General features: G+C 41.0%; 1 long non-coding RNA gene across 4 annotated transcripts in view; it reads right to left on the bottom strand.

Annotated features, from left to right (window-relative positions):
* Nucleotides 1-311: 311 nt before the first annotated feature.
* The window catches only part of LOC109277027 (uncharacterized), a 49,258-nt gene continuing 30,834 nt past the window's right edge, over nt 312-18,735 (bottom strand). Inside the window, exons 1-5 of one of the 4 annotated variants that reach the window (XR_002084956.2) lie at nt 8,881-9,532; nt 6,291-6,389; nt 1,646-1,737; nt 863-942; nt 312-489 (exon numbers count right to left, since the gene is read on the bottom strand). This is a non-coding gene — a long non-coding RNA (uncharacterized LOC109277027). Of the gene's footprint in view, nt 490-862; nt 943-1,645; nt 1,745-6,290; nt 6,390-8,880; nt 9,533-18,735 lie in introns of those variants that run through there. The other 3 variants (XR_002084953.2, XR_002084955.2, XR_002084954.2) reach the window with 3 other exon arrangements.

Raw genomic sequence — 18,735 nt, 5'->3', positions numbered from 1 at the left:
TTTTTTAGAACCAGAAGAGGCTTTTTTTTTTTCTGAAATAGAACATTTTTCTATATGAAGAACTGGCCTTTTTATTCCATACCCTACCTACTCATCACTCTGCTCAAATTATCTTTCCAATTCCTCAACTCAGTGGTTTGTTGGTTTTGCTTTGTTTTGTTTTGTTTTGTTTTTTCTATTTACGGTATATAAAAACCAACATAGATGCTACAAAAATAACATTAAGATGCAAACTCAAAGCCCATAAGGAAACCTTTCTGTGTCGAGGGCATTTCTGGCTGGGGTTTCCATAAAACAAAAGTCTCTTAAGCTTGACTTTGGAAACACCCTTTATTTGACATTGGATTGCCCTCCCTTGCCCACTTGGTCAGTACAGGTGACTTTCATTTTCTCATGTCTTTGTTCGATTATCAACTCTGCAGGCCCCTCTTCTATGGAAATCCATTCAACTTCGAGACGACCCAGTAGGACAGAATTGCCCTTGAAAGGCTAAAATGGGGAAAACAGCTTGAGAATGTTATGAGGCAAGACAAACTGACGTGAAAGATATTTTCATCTCCACTCACTGGGTGCCAACTCAGGACAAAGTTAGGAGAACAGTGCGCTCGCTATGTGCTGTAAAGTAATACTGAATGGAACAGGTGACTTAAGAATGGAGTAAGAATGGAAAAGTGAGTCAGAGTCAGACATAAAGGCATAGCATTGTGAATTTATCCTCAGGATAATTGTCAGTGGTGATCATTGGCAGATTTCTGTGACTATTTAATATGTGCTGTAAATATTTGCATTCTGTGGACAGCACAGTATAATGGTTCTGAAAAGTAGATGGGAAAGTGGAATTTAGGCCCTAATTCCATTCTACCTCTTAAGCTGCTGATTTCTGTTGCCAGCTGAAGGAGAAAAAACTATTGTACGTGAAACATAACAGTTTAGGGTTCCATCCTGGGGAAAAGAGAGTGTTTTGTTAGTAAGCTCTTTATTTCAAAGCATGATAAAAAGTAACTGAAAGAGAGTATATTTTCTGTTTCTATAGCAATCTTTCTGTATTATTCCTTTCTTACAAAAATGGCATTGCTTTGCAAAATAGGCTTTAAAATGAAGAGAGCCTATATGATAAGTCTTTGTCAATTCTATTAATTCACGGCCTTGAAACCGTCTTGGGTTCTTAGTTCTTAGCTTTTCCTTTCCATACATACAAAAAGGGGGGTGATCAAATGATGGAAATTTTTAAATTTTTTCTTATGCGTGTTTGTTTGCTTTGTTTTGGGATTCCTGAGTGGACATTTTTATCTCTGTGAAATATTACTAACCCTGAGAACTTCAAAATATCCATGAGGCAATGCCATGGAAGCTAAATCTATTTGGATGAAATGAAACTTGAAAAGAATGAGCTTTAAAAATTTTTTAAAGAATATCTATCTATCTATCTATCTATCTATCTACCTTAAGAGTATAAAGTTTTTATAAAAAATTTGAATGTATTGCTGAGAGGGTGCCAGGTAATAAGGGGTATATTGGTAACACCTTTCTGGAAAGTAATTTATCAATATGTATCAATAACTTACAAAATGTTTGTATTAGCTCAGGCTGCCATAACAAAGTACCATTGACTGGGTTATGTAAACAAAGGAAGTTTATTTCTTACAGTTCCGGAGGCTGGCAGTCCAAGGGCAAAGGCATCAGCATGGTTGGTTCTGGGGGGAGCTCTCTTCTGGCTTGTAGAGGGATGTCATGTCTCTGTGTGCTCACATGGTAGAGGGGGACAGAGAGAGAGAGCAGGAGACAGAAATTTCTCTCACTTCCTTTTCTTATAAAGCCACAGTCCTATGGGATTAGACCCCACTCTTTTTTTAAATGTTTATTTATTTATTTTGGGAGAGACAGAGCATGAATGGGGGAGGTGCAGAGAGACAGGGAGAGAGAAGGGGAGAGAGAGAGAGGGAGAGAGAATCCCAAACAGGCTCCACATCACCAGCGTGGAGCCCAAAGCAGGACTCGAACTCAAGAGCCTGTGAGATCATAACATGAGCCGAAACCACCAGTCAGATGCTTTACCAACTGAACCACAGAGGCGCCCCTAGACCCCTTTCTTATGGCCTAATTTAACTTTAATTACCTTGTAAAGGCCTCACCTCCAGATACTGTGACACTGGGGTTAAGAGCTTCAATTTACGAATTTTAGGTCCATAGCAATGTTCAGACAGACCCTTTGATCCAGTCATTCAATTGAGGTGCGGGTGTGGAGTGGGGAGAGGTAACCGGAAAATAGCCCTAAATGAACACTTAAAAATATTCATCGTATTAGTTACCATTTGAGACTAGGAAAACCCACACAAGCAAGATGGGCAGAAGATCATCACCTGAATAAAACCATGAAGTAAGTTACAAAAGCAGAATTCCATGTGATTTCCAGATTGGTATCCAGATAAGCCAGAACAGTGCTACAAATCCAAGCCAGGCCCAAGAAATCAATGAGCTAAAAAAAAAGAAAAAAAAAGAAAAAATCCAGCGAGTCACAAACTAAAGGGGAACCAATGCAAAAGAGGTTCCAAGTAGAGAGAAGGAATGTGAAACTGGCATAATTTTCAGAGCCTGGGTTAAGTAGTCGCCGAAACGTGTTGCTGTTGTTGTTTTTTTACATTGTGTTGTTAAATGTAAAACGTTAAATGTGTTCAGGCTCAATCAAGCCTGAACATGCCATGGTGAGAACTTCTTCTGGCTTTTGCACTTTAAAATTTTTTTTAATGTTTTTATTTAACTTTTAGAAGGAGACGGACAGAACATGAGTGGGGGGAGGGGCAGAGACGGAGGGGAAACACAGAATCCAAAACAGGCTCCAGGCTCTGAGCTGCCAGCACAGAGCCCGACTCGGGGCTCAAACTGACAAACCCTGAGATCATGACCTGAGCCAAAGTCGGATGCTTAACTGACTGAGCCACCCAGGTGCCCCGCTAGCTTTTGCACTTTTAAAAACAATTATAAGCAACGCTATTTCAGAAACGAATGAAGTAATGCTTATGCACAGAATAACAGTTACATTCTGAAAAAAAAAATTGTTTCTCCTAATGTTCTCTTTGGCGATTTCATCTGTTTGAATGGCCTTAACTATCAGCTCAATAATGACAACTCTCGAGGTGCCTGGGTGGCTCAGGCGGTTGAGCATCTGACTTCTGTTCAGGTCATGATCTCACGGTTCGTCAGTTCAAGCCCCCCATAGGGCTCGCGGCTGTCAGCAGAGAGCCTGCTGTGGCTCCTCTATCCCCCTCTCTCTCTGCTCTTCCGCTGCTCACACACTCTCTCTCAAAAATGAATAAACATTAAAAAAAAAAAAAAAAAAAAAGACAACTCACAAATCTGTTACCTGTAAGACCCAGCCCAAATACGGTCATCCCTGCACCCATTTCTGTGGTCTCAGTTACCTGTGATCGACCATGGTCCAGAAGCAGCAAATCCTCACTTTGGCATACTGTCGGGTCAATAGGAGCCTAACTATGTCACGATACCCATGTGACTGACCCCATTTCATGTCAGCCCAACGTTGGCATTTTATCATCTTAAATCATCACAAGAGTGAGTACAGTATAAAAAGACATTTTGAGGGGCGCCTGGGTGGCGCAGTCGGTTAAGCGTCCGACTTCAGCCAGGTCACGATCTCACGGTCCGTGAGTTCGAGCCCCGCGTCAGGCTCTGGGCTGATGGCTCTGAGCCTGGAGCCTGTTTCCGATTCTGTGTCTCCCTCTCTCTCTGCCCCTCCCCCGTTCATGCTCTGTCTCTCTCTGTCCCAAAAATAAAAAAAAAAAAAAAAAAAAAAAACGTTGAAAAAAAAAAAAAAAGACATTTTGAGAGACCACATCCACATAACTTTTATTACGGTGTATTGCTATAATTGTCCTATTTTGTTATTAGTTATTATTGTTAATCTCTTAACTGTGTCTAACTTATAAGTTAAATTTTATCATCGGTGTGTATGTATAGGAAACAATATAGTATTTCTAGGGTTCGGGCCTATCCACCATTTCAGGCATCCGCTGGGGGTCTCGGAACACGTCCTCCTTGGATAAAGGGGGACTGTTGTAAATGCCCTGACACGTCTTCCAAACACTAGTCGTGCATGGCCAGATGCTTGGTGGCCATCTCCCTCTGACTGTTTTGACATCTCAAACTCATCCCGTCCCAAGCAGAAATCGTCGCCTTCTGGGAAATGTGCCTACCACGTTGTGAACCTTATCTCTCCTGGTGGCATTCCCATCATCAGGGAACCCCAAAGCTACCTTTGTTTCTTGTGTCTTATCCATCATCCGTTTCCAGCTCACATTTCCCAGCCAGCCTTGAACTGATATTAAACTGAGTTACTTCATGGATAACTGTTACACACTTTTGTTTTTAATTTTTTCATTCCACGGAGAGGTTATAGTTTGGGATCATACTAATCTATATACTCTTCTTCTTCTTCTTTTTCTTTTGCCACTTTAAAAACATGTAAGAGATGTATGTGTGTCTTAGCCTCTTCAGGCTGCTGTAACAAAAATACCATAGGCTGGGGAGGGGGGGCGGTTAAACAACAAACATTTCTGACAAGTTTTGAGTCTGGAAAGTCTGAGATCAAGACACTAGCAGGCTCAGTGTCTGCTGAGAGCCTGCGTCCTGGTTCATAGAGGGCCATCTTCTCTGTTTCTCACGTGTCAGACAGGGTGATAAAACTCCCTGCCATCTCTTTTAAAAAGGCACTAAGCCCATTCGTGAGGGCTCCGCCTTCAAGATCTAATCACCTCCCAAGGGCCCCACCTTCTAGAATCACCACTTTGGTGGTCAGGATTTCGATATATGAATTGAAGGGGACACAGCTATCGAGTCCATAACAACGTAGTTGGATCGTTATGTGCATTCGTGGATAGTCTGGTAAAAAAAGGCTTGTGTACGACACAGTTCTCAGTTGTCCCCTCCCTGCTTTTCTTTGTGAAATAGAAGGCAGACGCTCTTATTAAAAGTCACAGGGGCAGCTGGGTGGCTCCACAGTTAAGCATCTGACTTTGGCTCAGGTCATGATCTCACGGTTCGTGGGTTCGAGCCCCACGTCGGACTCTGTGCTGACAGCTCAGAGCCTGGAGCCTGCTTCGGATTCTGTGTCTGCCTCTCTCTCTGCCCTTCCCCAGCTCGTGCTCTGTCTCTGTCTCTCAAAAATAAATAAACACTAAAAAAAAAAAACTAAGAAAATCAAAGTTACAGCCAGGGGGTGGAGACTACACCAGGAGTAATAGTGACAGACATATACAACTGTGCTTTCATTTTTCAAGAAGAGTAGTTTTGTTCTAAAGCAACAAACTTTAGGTTTTTTGGTCTCTGGGCCACACTACACTTTTAGGACCTCCTGCGTGTCCCAAAGAACTTTGTCTATGTGAGCTATAATTATCACTACCTAATTATTAGAAATTGAAAAATGGTATAGGTATTTTATCAGTTTGAAGATAGCAATGATGAACACATTGTGTATTAACATTAATATCATCCTAGTGTTATTACTACATTAGGATAATTTTTACATCACAGAGACCCTGGGAGAACTACTGTCCGAAAATTTTAGTTTGTTCCAGAACACGAAAGAGCATAATGAAGCACAAAACTTTGAAATTGAATTTATTTGCTTTGATTTATAAAATTATTTTTTAATGTTTATTTATTTATTTCAACTTTTTTTTAAATGTTTATTTATTTTTGAGAGAGAGAGAGAGAGAGTGAGCCAAGAAGGGGCAGAGAGAGGAGACATAGAATCTGAAGCAGGCTCCAGGCTCTGAGCTGTCAGCACAGAGCCTGAGATGCAGGGCTCGAACCCATGAACCATGAAGTCATGACCTGCGCCGAAGTCTGGCGCTTAACCGACTGAGCCACCCAGGCGCCCTGCTTTGACTTATAATACCAGAGTCTCAATAAAAGCTATGAAATGTTAAAATTTATAACAAAGTTTCCTCAATTCTGATGGTCTTGCTCCCTGGGCTTACTGAGTAGTGGCTTTACCCATAATATTAAAATTCATTGTTTCCCTTATGTGTAATCTGCCTACAGAGCGAAGAGTCTGTGTCATACCAGAATAATTTTCTTTGCTTTACATTGAATTTATCATATCCATGATTATTCAAGAAAAAGAAAAACAAAGGTTCTCACTTTTTAAAGAACTAAGAGGGTCTTTGCAACAATGCTATTTTCTGTGCTTATTAAATATATATATATATATATATATATATTTTTTTTTTTTTTTTTTTTTTTTTAATAAACAACAGAAATTTATTTCTTACAGTTCTGGAGACTTGGATATGAAGTCCAAGATCAAGGTGCTGGCAGATTCTGCTTGGTGAGGATGTGATTACTGGTTCATAGATGGCCATCTTTTTTTTCTATGCTTATTTTTAAATGTTATATTGTCACTTCGGTTAAATAGTGTCACAGGCACCCATTATCCTATCTTAGTCAAGTACCCACACTTCTTCTAACGACATTTCTAATTGCCTTCCTACAACTGTATATGACATACCAAAACATTTTTTTAAAAAAATCTTTTACTGAAGCCGTCTTTGAGATTTCCTAGAGGGCTCTTGGAAAGCACAAAGTTTTGTTCTTTTACTTTATAAAAAGAGAGATGTTAGAAATAATTAGGTTAAGCTTGTTTGATGTGTTACAATAGAAAGAGCTGCATAGGAATATTTGTCAAGTGAGAAAGTACACAGAGTCTGGCCTAGGTTAAATATGTATAAGTAAAATGCTACCAATATAAACATTTCAGAAATCAAATGCTATAGAAGAAATCCCCGGATGTTTGTTAATGCCCTTGTGGACCATAATGTTTGACATTCAGGGTGAACACAGACAATCAAAACTCTTATACAATAGTTATCTAAGGTTCTCTGATTTAAAAAAAAATTCAAAGGCTCCCGGGTGGCTCAGTTGGTTAAGTGTTCAACTCTTGATTTCAGCTCAGGTCACAATCTCACGGTTCATGGGACCAAGCCTGGTATCGGGCTCTACACTGACAGCACAGAGCCTGCTTCGGATTCTGTCCCTCTCCCTCTCTTTCTGCCCCTCCCCTGCTCTCATGCACACTTTCTCTCTCTCCCTCTCTTTCTCTCTCTCCTCTCAAAATAAAATAAAACATTAAAAAAGTTCAATGGCTTCCATTCTAATATTACTGGTTACAGTAATAAATTAGTATGGTGATGGCCCGGCCCAACGTGGCTTAGAGGTGGTAACAAAGTCAGTTTCTGGAAAAATGTCGGAGGTGGAGCCTATAGATTTGTTCATGGAACTGGATATACGTTAGCGAGAAAAAGAGACGAGTCAAAGCCATCTTCAATGTTGTTGGCTTAATCAAGTGGTGGAACTAAGACGTTTTTAATGAGATGAAGAAGACCATATAGGATCTCCTGGTTTGGGAGAGACTACAAAGAATTTAATATTGGACCTGTTGAATACTAAATGATTAGTAATAAATAAAATACCATTGATACAAATAAATCAAAATGTATAATATAAATCATATAATAAACATACTTAGATATATAATCATGCATCTTACAAAATAAAACTAGTTTAAATACATAAATTTATGAATAATATAAAACTGCATAATAATAATATAAATTATAATAAGCTGTTAATATCATCACTCGCATTACTACTATTTATTATTCAATATTCACATTGCAGGTGTTAAGTAAGAGTCCGGAATCCAGGACCCAGATCCACACATGATACAAATTCAGAACTTACCAAATTCTGATAGCCGTGACTGGACGAGATCACCAAGGGAGAGTGTAAATAGAAAAGAGTAAAGGTCCATCCATGCTTTCACATGGATGTCCCAGAAGTGGGATGGCTGAATCATAGTGTAGTTCTATTTTTACTTTTCTGAGGAACCTTCATACTGTTTTCCATAGTGGCTTCGCCAACTTCTGTTCCCACCAACAGTGAGCAAGGGTTCCTTTGCTCCACATCCTTTGCTGTTATCTCTGGTCTGTTCACTAATAAAGCTGGAAACCACCCCCCCTTTTTTTTAAAGATCCCCAAAGATCCCCAAACCTCAATGCCATGATCTGGAAAGCCTGATGTTTCACAAAGATGGATGTCCAGCTTGTGAATTCACAAGGAGAGCCTCAGGAATATTCACAACATGATTCAGGTCACCTGGGCATGACTGATAACTTCTGTCACACGGCTTTTCCCAACTCCCTTACTATGTCTCAGTATTGATGGATTCCAACATTGTCCAGGATTGTGGGGTTTATTTGTTTGCGTTGTGCATTTAATTTACAAATACTTATACTGGATGCCTGTGAGCTCTAGACTCTGTCCTGAACATGTTGCACCTATTAACATATTTAATCTTTGTAACAATTCCAGGAGGCAGTGAGCATTATTATCCCCATTTTACAAAAGAGAAAACTAAGAAACAGGGCAGGCCAGTGGCTCGTCCAAGTTCACACAGCAATTAAAAGGCAAATGTCGATCTGCCAGGAGGCACCTCTTTTTCAATTACTGCAACAGTGATGTAGGAAAGCTTTGAGGCCTCAGAAGGTTGTACGATCTGTACGAACCATACATGTAAAAGCTTCTGTGTTTACTGAATCCCTAACGGAGGACTAAATCCCAGTTTCAACTTGGTATTCTATATTCTCAAATCCCAGTTTCTAGTTTTAATGATAGTGTAGGGGCCAAGGGCAGGTTGCCCCATGATGGGCCACTTGGCCATACTTTGAAACTAAAAGTAATCGAAACCCAGCAGGTGCAGGAGAAGCTCTCTGCCTCCCCCTCAACTGCCGAAATCTGCATTGGAAAGGAGAGCCTGTGCCAGGAAGAGAGCTGTTAACAGAGACTCCCCTTTACCTAGGAAACTTACCAGCAAAATAGGGCAAGGCTGGTTTTCAGACATCTCCTTTCTCCCTCCTGCTAATGGCCTTCCTCTCCTTTGTATCCTCAGGCCCTACTCTTCTCCTGAGCTCATAGAAGCTTCACGTTGCCTCATTGTCTTTGGAATTTCCAGCCTGTGTGGATTCCCCGCAGGCAGGCCTATTACATTGGATTCTCTCTGTTAGTCTGTCTCACGTCAGTCTGATTCTACGTCCAGCTCAAAGGACCACAGAGCAGAGGAAATTCTTCTTCCCAGGCAGTAGTTTTTCTACAGACCCCAAAATTTCAATGTAACCTTCAAATCGTAGTATCTAAAATTCAATAAGGTACTGGAAGGAAGGTCAATCAAAACTACAAGTACATGGGGCACCCGGGTGGTTCAGTCGGTTAAGCATCCAACTCTTGATTTTGGCTCAGGTCATAATCTCACGGTTCGTGGGTTTGAGCCCCGTGCTGGGCCAAGCATTGACAGGATGGAGCCTGCTTGGTTGGGATTCTCTGTCTCTCTGCCCCTCCCCTGCTCGCTCTCTCTCTCTCTTTCTCTCAAAATAAATAAATAAACGTAAAAAAAGAAAATCTACAAATACAGTGAAAACCTTTCCCAGTGGTCCTTCCTATGTTTTTTATGTTTTCAAAAGCAAGGTGTGCCTCAAAAAGCCTATGTCCGAATTTCTATCCCAAAGGGAGATTGTAACATTCCTCCTTGTTCACCAGCTGTGGCCCAGCCTTGAGATCATTTAAGCGTTAATCTCTCTCCAGCGCTAATGTTGACCGAGGAGTTGCCACAGTGAACAAAGAAGAAATGCTTTGTCAAAGTCAAAGTGAATTGAAATAGAGCAAGAGGGGCGCCTGGGTGGCGCAGTTGGTTAAGCGTCCGACTTCAGCCAGGTCACGATCTCGCGGTCCGTGAGTTCGAGCCCCGCGTCAGGCTCTGGGCTGATGGCTCGGAGCCTGGAGCCTGTTTCCGATTCTGTGTCTCCCTCTCTCTCTGCCCCTCCCCCGTTCATGCTCTGTCTCTCTCTGTCCCAAAAATAAATAAAAAACGTTGAAAAAAAAAATTAAAAAAAAAAAAAAAAGAAATAGAGCAAGAAACGTAGATTGGACAAGTCTGAAGAACAGAGCCATGTGGACTGTCTGTCCAAGGAACCTTTGCTTATTTCCCAAAACAGGAAGTTATAGTCTCTGTTTACTTTTTGTTATATTGGCAGTGCTAATCTGAATAAGCAGATCAGTGCGTTTCCAGGACTTTCCCACTTGCTAAAGTATGTCTAGTGAAGTTGTGCCAATACCTATATTTGCATGTCAGGAGCCTAAGTAGCTAAGAAAAACTCTAGTAAATTGATTTGTTTTTATATACATGAATCAAATCTGAACAGGACTTGATTTTCAATTTAAATATTGTAGTGCTCAGGTTAGCAATCTGTTGGACTAAATGTCAGGCACATCCTTAATTTACTAAATTAGTGTTCAAGTCTGTAATTGAAGTAATTTCTTTGATAATGTATCCTTAAGGCAAGGGAATACTTTGACTTAATTAAAAAGAGAATGTCAGTTGATGAGTATGTCTTTCCAGAGTATATCTCCTTGCAGACGTATTGAATCAAAGAAATAATCAGCTCAGTGAAACCTTACGGTTAGAGAACATATTTGCAATTTTTAAATGAATATACCATTTGTGTAATTAGGCAATGTGGGTCCATCACATTTGCTCTGATGGGAGAAAATAGGTTTCTGATACTAACATGGACTCTGATCTTATCCTACCATCTCAGGAATTCTCCTAGTTGATGTTTGCTTCAGTTTATTTCTATCATAGAAGGGTAATTCATTAAGTGTAAAATATTTAGGGGCGCCTGGGTGGCGCAGTCGGTTAAGCGTCCGACTTCAGCCAGGTCACGATCTCACGGTCCGTGAGTTCGAGCCCCGCGTCGGGCTCTGGGCTGATGGCTCGGAGCCTGGAGCCTGTTTCCGATTCTGTGTCTCCCTCTCTCTCTGTCCCTCCCCCGTTCATGCTCTGTCTCTCTCTGTCCCAAAAATAAAATAAACGTTGAAAAAAAAAATTTTAAAAAAAAGTGTAAAATATTTAAACGCACTTTTAACATACAAGGTTTTTAATTTTTGTTTTGGTTTATTTTAGTAATACTCTACGAGCGAGTCTTGGTTTCTGTGTTCTTCTCCTGGCCTGCCAAGAACCAGCTTTATGACTTTGGCAAATCATTTAACTACAGATGCTTTCGGGTATAAAATGTGAAGTTTGATTTTCAATGTTAGATCCAGATCTATTATTCAGTGATTATTTGCTTTATTTAAAGATGATTTTTTGCTTTCCCCAAATTGAAGCTGATCTTTTATTCCTAGTGTTGAGTTTTAAAATCTCAAAGGATTGGAACAATACTGTCGGGAAAACCCTGGAGCTATGAAAGACTGTGAAACGGACAAAGAGTACCCAGTGTCCCGTTCAGAACACTCTTCTGGGTTAGCTTTGGGTTTTTGTTTTTTTTTTTTAATTAAAAAAAATTTTTTAAATGTTTATTTATATGTGAGAGACAGACAGAATGTGAGCAGGTGGGGGGAGGGGCCTGCAGAGAGAAACAGAGACAGAATCTGAAACAGGCTCCAGGCTCTGAGCTGTTGGCACAGAGCCGGAGGCAGGGCTCGAACTCCCAAGCCCTGAGATCATGACCTGAAGTCCGACGCTTACCTGACTGAGCCACCCAGCAGCGCTGCTATTTTGTAACTTTGTAAGATGTAAAACACTGATAGTAATTCAAAGGATTCTTGTCTAAAGATGTGCGGATTGCATCCACTGAAATGCAATCCACCATTGTCTTTGGATATGAACACGTTTTACATCTATTTGTAAATTCGTTTCAGCATTCCTCATTGCTACGTGTGTGCAATTCTTTTGAATTCTCCTTTGAATCAGTTATAACGCTGTATTGGTTTCCTCATTAACTAAGAAGTTAAATAACGTATTGGATGTGTATTAGGGTCATGATTTTAATCTTTACTTATCGTTTTTACTTTAGATTTTAGCCTTTATTTATCTTTCTTATTTTAACCTTAAAAAATGTACCCTTTAATTTACCTACATAATTAAATCACTGTGAGGATCAAGTCAGACGATGTATGTTAAGTACTTGGCACGGTGCCTGAGATCTAACGATGATGATGATTCCTGTTTACTCTACTGACCAAGCGAGCTTTGGTTCCAGTGAACAAGTGTCCTCCTCAAAGCTAGCTGGTAAGAATTCAAGATAACAAAGCCTTTAGCTGAGATGGTTTGAAGATTATTAAAGCTATAGCTACTTGAGCAAAGGACTTAATGTATCAAGAAACTACATCTATTTTGGTTATAGATGTTCAAATAAATCTCACTTGAAATCATGTTTTGATTCGCGTTAAGGACTGACAAAACCTGTGAAGGGACTAGCAGAGATTAAGTTACTACCAGAAGAGCGTATGGATACAGGGACTCAAGAAAAGCACCTGAGAAAACATGCCGACTTTGAAGGGAACCAACTGTGTGTCAATGCTCACTCTTCTGCCCTTAATCGAAGTCACCCACTTGCCAAAGATTCATTCAGAATATGGCTTTTGTCACCAAGGGGGAAGATACAAGAAGGAATAGCAAATGAAAGAATCAAAAGAAGGCAGTCAAAATAAACTTCCTACTGCCCTATTTTAGCTCATTTTACCATCAAAATGAAGGTTGCGATGCTGAGAAGTGAAGGATATTTTATTTAGGTATGTGTTTCTCTGTTACCCCATGGAACAAAGAAATCTGAAGTGGGCTACAGTTAAAGGTATAATATGAACAATAAGAAGGCATCCTGATTAGAAGCTTCTTATACACTGGAACAGGATTTCTGGGAACAAGAATGGCTTTCATCACGAAATGTAAAGGAGATTGTTGAGAAGATTAAGCGAGAGGGGGTTGAAGGGGCAGGAGAAACATCCCCAAAGAGTTTCTCTCCCTCAATACCATGATGAGCAAAATATACTACCAACACCGTGACAGAACAAATACATAAATTCAACCAACATTTATTAAATACTGCCTAAGTGTGACAAGAAAGAGAGAGAGAGAGAGAGCGTGAGCAGGGGATGGGCAGAGAGAGAGTGAGACACAGAATCTGCAGCAGGCTCCAGGAGCTGTCAGCACAGAGCCCAACGTGGGGCTCCAACTCATGGACCGTGAGATCATGACCTGAGCCGAAGTCGGACACACAACCGACTGAGCCACCCAGGTGCCCCTTAATGTTTATTTTTTTAGAGAGAGAGAGAGAGCGTGCGCAAGTAGGGAAGGGTCAGAGAGAGAGATGGAGACATAGAATCCGAAGCAGGCTCCAGGCTCTGAGCTGTCAGGACAGAGCCTGACTCAAGGCTCAAACTCATGAACCATGAGAACACAACCTAAGCCAAAGTTGGACGCTCAACCGATTAAGCCACCCAGGTGCCCCTGTGACAAGTACGTTTCTAGCCAGAGAAATCTCTACCCTGGCATAGCTTACCTTGGCAAGGAGCAGGGAACACAGAGGTAGAGACAATCAGTAGGAAAAGTAAAGAAATAAATGATATGGTACGTTAGAGTCATAGGTGCTATGGAGAAAAATGTGAATAGTAAAGGGAAGGACCAAGGGCTGTAGTTTTCTAGGCTGGCCAAAGAAGGTCACTTTGAGAGGCTATTTGAACAAAGACTTAGAAGGAGCAAGCCCTGCAGATATGGAGGCGGGGGGGGGGGGGGGGGAGGGATGGGAGGAGGAAAGAATGTTCCAGGTAGAAGTTCCTGAGGCAGGCAAACACCTGGAATAACAAAGAGGCCAGCAGGTCTCAGCAGAATGAGCAAGGAGGAGAGAGTTGGATGAGGTCAGGGAGCCAACAGGAGTGATGATGGAGGCATATCTCTATGGGCCCAGGGAACCAGTGTAAGGTCTCAGGCTTTCTTCTCAGAGATGGGGAGCTACTGGAAAATTTTACATAATGGAGTGGTATGACCTGCCTTAAAATTTTTTTTAATGTTTATTTATTTATTGAGTGAGAGTGAGAGTGTGAGTCGGGGAGGGCAGAGGGAGGGGGAGAGAGAGAAAGAGAGAGAGAGAGAGAGAGAGAGAGAGAGAGAGAGAGAGAGGAGAGAGAGAGAGAGAGAGAATCCCAAGCAGACTCTGTGCTGTCAGTGCAGAGTCTGATGTGGGGCTTGAATTCGTGAACTGTGAGATCATGCCCTGAGCCAAAATCAAGAGTTGGACACTTGACCGACTGAGCCACCCAGGCGCTCCTGACCTGACTTAAGTTTTAAAAGAATCACCAGAGGCAAAAATCAGCAACTGCAATCAGACGATGAGAGGATCGACAAGAAATAAAAGAATCCATAGAGAAAAACTGAGAAGTACTTGGCTCTCAACTGGCTCCCATGTCTCCCCTCCCATCCCCCACAGCCAAAAAGACCACATCGAAAAATTGGAGACAACCAATTATTCACTTTTTTCTCTTTGGACTCTGAAGATTAGGAACATGGTTTCTTTTGGGGTCTGCACCCAACTCCAATGCGTGAAGGGGACCCCATACCACCAAGCCAGGCTTGGGGACTCGCTGGGTGCCCTACAACTCAAGTCAATTCTGACACTCTCTACCTGGAGATGGCATCGGATTCCACAGGTAAGGGCTCAGGCCCATGAGACAGACCAATTATAAGCCCAGAATGTTACCTGTGCTTCTGACCAACTGGCTCTAAATCAGAGGTTCCCCCCGACCTCCTCCTGGGGTTCAAGTAATTTGCTAGAGCGACTCACAGAACTCAGGAAACCTATTTATACACTAGATGACCAGTTTACAAAGGATATTATGAAGGACGTTAAAGGATACACATCAATAGCCTGATGAAGAGACACATAGGGTGAGGTCCCAAACAAAGGAGTTTCTGTCCTCCTGGAGTTTGGGCCCCGACATGTTGGTACATGGAAGTGTTCTGGTTCCCCAACCTGGAAGCTCCCTGAACCCCCTCCTCCTGGGGGTTTTTAGTGGAGGCTTCATTACATAGGCATGATTGAGTAACTCACTAGTCATTGGTGATTGATTTCTCCAGGACCTCTCTCCTCCCCGAAACTTTCAGTTCCACCCTCTATTCTTGGTGGGTTCCCTTGGCAACCAGCTGTCAATTCTTAGGTGCTTTCCAAAAATCACCACGTTAACATAAACCCAATATTGGTGGAAAGGGGCTGGTTATGAATAAGGAAACACCCATGGCATCTTGATGGCTTTGAAGCATTTGCAGCAGCTGAGGTCAAGAGACCAAATATTAAAACAAAGGATGCTCCCTTTGCTTTTACTGCTCAGGAAATTCTAAGGGTTTTGTGAGCTGTGAGACAAGAAATGTGGACGAAGACCAAATGTATATGAGAAACATATTTTGGTCATCTGACAAAATACATATATATCCCATAAATCACAGTATCTCACATTTGTTGGGGGAGAGGGAGATAAAGAAATGAACAATGAGCCTCACTTTCTCTGATGGTCTACACTCAGAATTGAGGGAAATGAGAATTGAGGTTGAACACGCAGGTGCAATGCACTGTGGAAAGAGAATCAAGAAGTCACCACATTACATCAAGTGAGACAGAGGCACTTAAGTCTTAGCAAAAGCAGTAGCTTGGTAACTGCAAATATCCTATAGAGGGAAGAGAGAATACAGCATTCAAGAGGCACAGAGCTGTCTTAGCTCAAGAACAGAATCAGAAGGGGTAATATTGACCTCAGAAAAATGATCACAAGGTTCAGAACCATGTAATTACAGAACCAAACAACAACAAAAAAAGAAAGAATAATTAATAGAATAGACACTGGTGAGAATTGAATTACTGGCACTGAGAAGCTTCGTTAATCAGAGTAAATGCAGATAAAAAATAATACAGAAAAGAAAGCAATAAATGAAGCGACAAGATCCAGAACGCAGACCAAGATAATTCAATCATAAATTTCTCTCCATGAAATAGGGGCCCATCACATGGTACAGAGGTACACAAAACTATAATTCAGGAAGAATAGCTCATAAATAAAGAAAAAGGCTGCACTTCCAAATTAAAAAGAACGTTCCCTCCTCACCACCACCCCCCCCACGCCGCCAGGGAAGTCTGATAGAGAAAGCTCAAATCCCATGTGATGGCTGAATCTCAAGGATAGAAGAATTCTTTAGACATCCAGGGAGAGAAGGCAAATCATCTTCAACAGAGGAGAAATAAAACTGGCATTAAACTTCTCTGCAGCCACATTCAGGGTCGACAGATAATGCAGCAAAGTCCACAAGAGTGCTATAAAGAGTGGGATCCACAGGCCAGTAGCACGGGTGATACCTTGGACACTTGTTAGAAATGCCGAATCTCTGTCAGACCCTCTGCCAGGCTCCCTGAATCTGCATTTTTAACAAGCCCCCAGGTAATTTCTACACATATTCAAGTTTGAGAACTAGAAATCTACAATGCTTTCAGGGAAGGTGTTGGCAGGGATCTCCTCTTTCAATTAGGATGCCATTCTATTTATAAGGTCTTATTTTCAAACCATGAAATGACTCGCTTAAAGCCATCGCACCAGGAGTCTTTCTGAAGTGTTGATAACCTAATTCGGACATCTCAAAGAATTCAGGAACAAAGAGGCAAGAAGTGAAAGCACAGTGTTGACTTTGAATCCGTTTGATCAGAGAGCAAAACAACCAGGAGAAATACAGTGAACCGAACTTGAACGCGGTAACCCGGATGATGTAACCGTGATGTAACTCTCGACTCCGAAGATGGGAGGGAGAACATCCCCTAAGGCTCACAGCAGACAGTCTGTAAATACTTCCCAAATCTGAAGGATGTAACGTTTTTAAAAAGCATAATGACTTAAATATCTTACTGTTTTTAATGTTCACCCCTGTACTTTTTTAAAATTAACCCTAGAGACCTATTTTAGGAAATGAGTTTTCCTGTGGTAGAGACATGTGAAGTTCAACAATTCCAATTTCACTTCCTTTTATTTTTCTTACACTAAATTCAACAACATGTAATTTATGCTTCTTGGTGCAATTGTGAATGGGATCAGTTTCTTTATTTGTCTTTCTGTTGCTTCATTGTTAGTGTATAAGAATGCAACTGATTTCTGTACATTGATTTTGTATCCTGCAACTTTGCTGAATTCATGTATCAGTTCTAGCAGACTTTTGGTGGAGTCTATCGGATTTTCCATGTATAATATCATGTCATCTGCAAAAAGCGAAAGCTTGACTTCATCTTTGCCAATTTTGATGCCTTTGATTTCCTTTTGTTGTCTGATTGCTGATGCTAGCACTTCCAACACTATATTAAACAACAGCGGTGAGAGTGGGCATCCCTGTCATGTTCCTGATCTCAGGGGGAAAGCTCTCAGTTTTTCCCCATTGAGGATGATGTTAGCTGTGGGCTTTTCATAAATGGCTTTTATGATCTTTAAGTATGTTCCTTCTATCCCGACTTTCTCAAGGGTTTTTATTAAGAAAGGGTGCTGGATTTTGTCAAAGGCTTTTTCTGCATCGATTGACAGGATTCATATGGTTCTTCTTTTTTTTTTTTATTAATGTGATGTATCACGTTGATTGATTTGCGAATGTTGAACCAACCCTGCATCCCAGGAATGAATCCCACTTGATCATGGTGAATAATTCTTTTTATATGCCGTTGAATTCGATTTGCTAGTATCTTATTGAGAATTTGTGCATCCATATTCATCAGGGATATTGGCCCGTAGTTCTCTTTTTTTACTGGGTCTCTGTCTGGTTTAGGAACCAAAGTAATACTGGCTTCATAGAATAAGTTTGGAAGTTTTCCTTCCCTTTCTATTTCTTGGAATAGCTTGAGAAGGATAGGTATTATCTCTGCTTTAAATGTCTGGTAGAACTCCCCTGGGAAGCCATCTGGTCCTGGACTCTTATTTGTTGGGAGATTTTTGATAACCGATTCAATTTCTTCGCTGGTTATGGGTCTGTTCAAGCTTTGTATTTCCTCCTGATTGAGTTTTGGAAGAGTGTGGGTGTTTAGGAATTTGTCCATTTCTTCCAGGTTGTCCAATTTGTTGGCATATAATTTTTCATAGTATTCCCTGATAATTGTTTGTATCTCTGAGGGATTGGTTGTAATAATTCCATTTTCATTCATGATTTTATCTATTTGGGTCATCTCCCTTTTCTTTTTGAGAAGCCTGGCTAGAGGTTTGTCAATTTTGTTTATTTTTTCAAACAACCAACTCTTGGTTTCGTTGATCTGCTCTACAGTTTTTTTAGATTCTATATTGTTTATTTCTGCTCTGATCTTTATTATTTCTCTTCTTCTGCTGGGTTTAGGCTGCCTTTGCTGTTCTGCTTCTATTTCCTTTAGGTGTGCTGTTAGATTTTGTATTTGGGATTTTTCTTGTTTCTGGAGATAGGCCTGGATTGCAATGTATTTTCCTCTCAGGACTGCCTTCGCTGCATCCCAAAGCGTTTGGATTGAACAACGTGTAATTTAAAAAATGCTTGTGTATTCTGAGAGCGTGCTCATGGGTGGTGGAAGGGCAGAGAGAGAGAAAGGGAGAGAGAGAGAATCCCAAGCAGGCTCCTCACTGTCAGCACAGAGCCCAACGCAGGGCTCGATTTCAGGACCCTGAGATCATGACCTGAGCGGAAATCAAGTCCAATGTTTAACCGCACCCCAGGCACCCCAAGAAAATGTAATATTTTAATGGCAATCACACTTATAGTTGCCATTTTTACAAAGTATTTTTATCTTTTTATCTATTCATGATCAATATTTTATCTGTCTTGGTGCACAAAAGGCTGCATGTGCATCAGTG

The sequence above is a fragment of the Panthera pardus genome, unplaced genomic scaffold (genome assembly GCF_024362965.1).
Source record: "Panthera pardus isolate Hobbes unplaced genomic scaffold, ASM2436296v1 HiC_scaffold_3, whole genome shotgun sequence".
Taxonomy (NCBI): Eukaryota; Metazoa; Chordata; class Mammalia; order Carnivora; family Felidae; genus Panthera; species Panthera pardus.
This window is presented reverse-complemented; position numbering and strand designations above follow the sequence as displayed.